Genomic DNA, 6,747 nt, shown 5'->3' with positions numbered 1-6,747 from the left:
ACAAATGCTGGGCTCGGCCACGAGAGGGTAGGAAAGGGTCCCACTGCTGCCCAAACAGCTGGGATGCCCGCCGTGACTGCTCTGCATTGGCTTTACCACCAGCACTCCTGAGACCTGTGTGCTTTGCTTGTGTCAAGGACTGTGATGGGTCTGCGGTTCTACCCCACCTGCAAATACAAGTGAGCCTGCCACAGGTTCGTGGATGCTGGCAGAAGACAGGCGATTCCTGGGTCAAAGACAAAGGACCTCGTTATTCATAGCACAGTAAATAGCACAGTCATCAGCATATTGGCATCAGTCCTCTGGTCCCCAAGTCCTGTGGGGTGGCACCAGTGGCCTGGGTTGATGCCTGCACATGGTGGATTGTGGTAGGGAGCAGAACCTAAATTTAAGGACCTATGTCTTTTTTGTTTTTTCAAGTTTTTTTTTTTAAACGATTCTTGTTTGTTTCTGTATTTTTATGTATTTGGTTACATTTTGGGTCTTAGCTGCAGTATGCAGGATCTTCATTTCCTCATGTAGTACCTTCCATTGGTGCACATAGACTTTCTAGTTGTGGCACATGGGCTCCAGAGTGCGCAGGCTCAGTAGCTGTGTGGCGTGAGCTTGGCTGCTCTATGGCATGTGGGATCTTAGTTCCCTGACCGGGGATTGAATCTGAGTCCTCAGCACTGCAAGCTGGGTTCTTAACTACTCGACCACCAGGGATGTCCTCCCAGGTCTTTGCTAATGGGTGCCCTTTGCTCCAGAGGGAACGTCCATCTCAGTGTTTCGTGGCTGTTCACAACATCCTTAGGAAGAGAGTCCAGGACAAACGCAGCCAGTCCCTCTCTTGCAAAACGTGCAGAAACTCAAAAGGATCCCTGGAGAAATGTCTTACAATATCCACCCCACCATTTCTACACTGTCTTGGCTTTTGGTGAATTTTCCCATGAGTTCACCACTGTTGGCAAATCTGATCAACAGAAGTTAGGACCAAGCCTGTTCCATTTGTCACATACGGCATATAATTAAAGCTACTATCAATAGGACTGCAAGCAGCAGGATGAAGCCAACTTGCACTTCTGACCTCAGCCATGCCTCCCAGCTGAGCAAATCAAGAAAACAATAGATCTACCCCAGAAAGCCAGGTGGCTTACTCTTTAGTTCTTTGCATTACCCTTTCCACCTTGGCCCAGAAGGCATTCAGGACAGTCTTACTCAGTTCACTGACCAAGGTTGCTATGGATGATAGATTTCTTCCGGACTTCTTCCCTGAAGGCCAAAATCTGTTCAATTAATATATCTTCTGGAGGACTTCGTTGGTGGTCCAGTGGCTAAGACTCCACATTCCCAAGGCAGGGGGCCCAGGTTCAATCCCTGGTCAGGGAACTAGATCCCACATGCTGCAACTAAAATTCCCGCATGCCACCGTGGACTGAAGATCCTGAATGCTGCAGCTAAGACCTGGCACAGCCAAATAAGTAAGTGTTGAGTGTTAGTCGCTCAATCGTGTCTAACTCTTCGTGATCCCATGGACTGTAGCCCACTAGGCTCCTCTGTCCATGGGATTCTCCAGGCAAGAATTCTGGAGTGGGTTGCCATTTCCTTCTCCAGGGGATCTTAGTGACCCAGGGATTGAGCCCAGGTCTCTTGCATTGCAGGCAAACTCTTTACCATCTGAGCCACCAGGGAAGCCCGAATAAGTATTAGGAGAGAAAAAAAAAAAAAATATATATATATATATATATATTCTCTGTACCTGGATTAATGCTTTCAGTCAGTCATGAGTGAGACAGTTCTTTGTCTCTGACCCCCAGGAGTCTTCTGTCACCTGCCAGCAAGCAAGGACCTGTGGCAGGCTCACATGTTAATTTGCAAGTAGGCTAAAGTCAAGGAGAAATTTCAAATCACTCTGTTTTCTAGAGAGAGGCACATTAATATATGACTTCCACATCAGTCATATAGTCTTAAGGGTACTTCTGGGAAGTAACATGGTGCCCCCCAGTTGGACCTACGTCAGTTAGGGGGTCCCAGGTTGATAGTGCCTCCTTTCAGGTTGGTAGGCCTTAGGACTTCCAGCCCAATTCAAATAACTGAGTCTAGTCTTTTCTTTTGGAAGGCTTGGCTCAGGGCAGTTAGTCCTGTTGTCTAGGCCACCGGCCAGATGGCCTTTATCCACTTGATGGCATGACTGAGTGGTGATGGCTACAGGATTGGGCCTGGGGACTTTATCTGGAGGTGATGGTGTTGACAGGTATTTTATGTGTGAAGTACTTGAGGGCAGGAGGAGAAAGGGGAGACAGGATGAGATGGTTGGATGTCATTACCAACTCAATGGACATGAGTTTGAGCAAGCTCCAGGAGACAGTGAAGGACAGGGAAGCCTGGTGTGCTGCAGTCCATGGGGTCGCAAAGAGTTGGACACGACTTAGCAACTGAACAACAAGAAAAGCTGAGGCTACCTCCTGCTCTTTCCAATCTCTTGGTAAAGTTAAGCAGAATGGTGTCAAGTCAAGGTCAGAACTGTCTAGTGGAGCATGGCAGACCTAACAGTTAAATTTAAACCACTTGAAAGAGTTTGACCAAGATGTTATCCTCAGTGAAGAAGTTTCCAGGTGGTTTAGAAAGACAAGAATGTCAGTGTCTTTCTTTCCCCCATTTCTCCCAGGGTCTGAGGTGTCCCCATCCCCAGGTGCCAAGCTCGCTGTTCTCCCGCCACTGTCACAGAGTCATTGTATTCTATTCCACTAGTTAGAACGCCACCCTTCCCGCAGTCTTTCCTGCCTGTACTTTTCATCTGGAATATTGGCTGCAAGAAGGACCGGACATTTTTATAAAATATACAGAGGCCCACTATGTCGGCCACTCCACATACAGGTCACTGGCAGGGGGACTCAGAGAGAGAGGAAAGTGCACACCAAGCCCTCCAGGGATTCTCATGATCTAGACCTGTGTCAGTCAAACAAGAGAGTCCAGGTGGTTGAACCATAACCATAGTGAGAATCCCCTCAGTCCCCTCCTTTCATTTATGTATTTTTGATTTTTACAATGTATTTTTTGGCCACACTGGGTCTTAGCTGTGGCACACGGGGTCTTCATTACAGCACGCGGGCTCTTCGCTGTAGTGTGCAGGCTTCCCTCTAGGTGTAGTGTGCAGATTCTGTAGTTGCAACATGTGAAGTTAGTTGCATGTGTGATCTGAGTTCCCAGAGCAGGTATCGAACCACACTGGAAGGCAGATTCTTAATCACTGGACCACCAGGGAAGTCTCAAGGCCCCTTTCTGACTGGGCTGTAACCCAGCGTTCACCAACCCCGCTGACCTGGAGTTGCTGTTAAGGGAAAGAAAGAAGTGTTATGTCCAGGAATGGTGAATGGTGAGCCCTAAAATTCCAAAGCTGGTCTATACAAACCCCACCCCTCTCATCTTGATCATTATGAAGGACATGGCCTAGAGGAGGTGGTCCCATAGTGACTAACCTGCTGTACTGAGGTATGTGGCCCAGGAGGAAGAGCCAGAACTCTCTTTGAGCTAATCTTTGAGGAGCTGTTTCAACACTCAACAGTACTTCATGCTTGTGGATGATTAAGGAGAACGGAAGGACCGCCAGATACCTAGACTATCAGCCCATTGTTGTGTGGCTTTTGAGATGAAGGGTACACCATTGTTAGACTTCAGTTGGTCCAGAAAGCCAAGAACATTACACGGATTAGTCTCAAGAACCACAATGGTGTGACCAAACTTGACTGATTGATCTAAAACAGTACCACTATAAACTGAAAAAGTATGAAACACCATCCATAGCCCCAAGCAGGAGTCAAAGGTCTGTGCCTTCAATCTCTCAGGAGTGGGCAGGGATAATGCCATATACACTATAGCCTCCCTCTTCGCAGGACGAAGAGACTTTGGCTGGAATCTCAAATCTGGTGTGAAGTGGTGGCCCCTGCATCAGGGGCACAGAGTCCTGTGCTTTGTGTCCACTCTGTGATGGCGGACGTGCTGCTGTATCTGGTATGACGATGGGTCCAGGCAGAAGTGGAGACAATCTGGGCATTGTGGGCTCGATCCACGGCTTGATTCCTGCCATCTCATCAGAGAATGGGTCCTCAGCAGGGGTATCTGCATTAGTGATCTAGGTGGTTTGATCAGCCATGACTTGTTTCCACAATTAGCTGAGAACACTGCGATCCAAAGCCCTCTACAGGCAGCAGGATTGTGACATTATCTGTTTCACGTCTGGGGAATCCTTGACTCAGCAACCACAGCCACACTGCATTCCATCTGGAGCTGCAAGGTTCACACCATTTGGCTGACCTGGTCTTGAGTTGGTCACTCTCGCTAAAGGTTTGGCAGTTTTGTTGATCTTCTAAAGCAGTGGTCCCCAACCTTTCTGGCACCAGGAACCAGTTTTGTGGAAGACAATTTTTCCACAGCCGGAGGTGGGTGAGGTTGTTTGGGGATGATTTAAGAGCATTACATTTATTGTGCTAATGATAATCTATATTTGCACCTGACCCCCAATGCTAGCATCACAACCTCAGCTCCACTTCAGATCATCAGGCACTAGATTCGCGTGAGTGAGCAGCCTAGATCCTTCCTATGTGCAGTTCATAGAAGGGTTCGTGCTCCTATGAGAATGTCATACTGCCAGTGATCTGACAGGAGTCGGAGCTCAGGCAGTAATGGGAAAGATGGGGAGCCACTGTAAGTACAATTGAAGCTTCGCTGGCTTGCCCGCTGCTCACCTTTGGCCATGCAGCCTGGTTTCTAACAGGCAATGGACAGGGAGTCGGGGACTCCTGTTCTAAAGAAATAAATTGTAGGTGAGTTGATTTTCTCTAATGTTTATTCTAGCTTTCCTTCTGTTTTCTTTGGATTTAGTTTTCTTTGGATCTACTTTTTCTAGTTTCTTAAGGTAGTAGGTTACATTACTGACTTGAGACTTTTTTTTTCTTTTAAATATAAGAATATACAGGGAATTCCCTGGCGGGAATTAGTTAGGACTTGCTGCTCTCATTGCTGAAGCTTCAGGTTTGAGGTTCAATCCTGGGTCGGAGAACTACGATCATATGAGCCCCACAGTGCAGCCAAAAGAAAAAAAAGAACACACAACTGTAAATTTACCTCTGAGCACTGCTGTGGCTCCATCTCAAAAGTTTCGGTACGCTGTGTTTTCATTAATCTCAAAGTAGTTTCTAACTTCCTGTGTGATTTCTTCCATGACCCATTAGTTATTCAAGAGGGTGTCAATGTCCACATATTTGTGAATTTCCCAAATTTCCTTGTTATTCATTGCTAATTTCATTCCAGTGTGATCTGAGAACATATTTTGTATGATTTTAACCCTTTTTAAAAAGTGTATTCAGGGACCTCCTTGGTGGTCCAGTGAATAAGAGTCTGCCATGCAGTGCAGGGGCCTCAGGTTTGATCCCTGGTCAAGGGACTAAGGTCCCACATGCTGCAGAGCAACTAAGCCACACACCACAACTGGAGAGTCTGAGGGCCACAGCGAAGACCTAAGACAGCTGAATAAACAAATAAAATTGTAAAATAAGTGTATTAAGACTTGTTTTATGGTCTAACCTACAGTCTATCCTGGAGAATGTTCCAAGTATATTTAAGAATAGGGCTTCGGCTGTTGTTGGCAAGAGTGTTCTATAGATGTCTGTCAGGACTTGGGCTTGACAGCAGTGATTTTTCTTTTAAAGGAGACTGCCTTAACAGGGGGTATTTCTGTCCCACTGTCATAACAACATGTTATTTCTGCCTTGTTTTAATAGAAGGACTAGGAGAGTTTTCTAGCTGGAGCTGATCACAAGAATTTATCTAGATTTCTTTGTGTCACCTGTAGCAGTACTATAAACTTAATACGAGCCCAAGCAGTAATCACTGCCTCATCTGTAGTTTCCTAGGGGGGTTTGTCTGTCTCAAGGAAATTCCCCTAAGAGGGCCAAAGCTCCCTAATAGCAGCCAGGACCCCGCGGGGTGCGGGGTGGGATGGAGGAACTGAGACCTTTAACTGTCATCTCAGAATGGATTTCAGAATGGCACGATAGACTGTAGAAAGGGCTGAGCTGAGAGATGGCCCAGCTGTTGCCATTCTATCTTACCAAGTATCACTTGCCCTACCCCTCATCTCCCAAGTGAGCCAGCAAAGCTCTAGTGATCCATCTATTTGTTTTTGTCCATAGCAATAGTGAATTTCGGTGAGATGTTTCTACTCCCCAACCCCACCCAGGAGAGAGGAGTTGTCATGAGAAATAAGTGAAAGGGAGTAAATGGGAGGATGAATGTAAGGGTCTTGGTTGAAGCCAGGTAGGATAAGCTGTCAAGGGGATATCGGTCATTATGATGGCACAGAAGGATGCATCGAGGAATCTGGGGGTGAGGAGGAGCTGAGAGCTGAAGAGAGCAAGGACCTGGAGGGGCTGTGCATATAGGCTAGAGTCCAAGAGTCCCTCTAGTCAGTTTAGCAGAACCGACCTGGCGTCGGGCCCTGAGTCAGGTACACTGCTGCCCAAGAGCCTGCTGGTAGTTGGACAGAGTGACTCGGGGCCCAGGGCTCTCCAAGGAGGCAGGAGGCAGCCAGTGTCCAAAAATGGAAGGTCCAGGGAGTCTATGCAGGAGGAAGATGGGGCCACGAGGAGGGCATTCCAGCTGCAGGCCAAACTGTGAGAGCGTGTTCAGTCAGAGCCAGATGCGGAAGCAACTGCGGGACTCTAAGTCCTGGTGCCTCCACTTCCCTGGAGTACAGCCTCGAGGCAC

The sequence above is a fragment of the Moschus berezovskii genome, chromosome 25 (assembly GCF_049115385.1).
Source record: "Moschus berezovskii isolate FMDL1 chromosome 25, NW_MosBer_1.0, whole genome shotgun sequence".
NCBI classification, from domain to species: Eukaryota; Metazoa; Chordata; class Mammalia; order Artiodactyla; family Moschidae; genus Moschus; species Moschus berezovskii.
The sequence above is the reverse complement of the archived record's forward strand: the minus strand, read 5'-3'. Positions refer to the sequence as shown.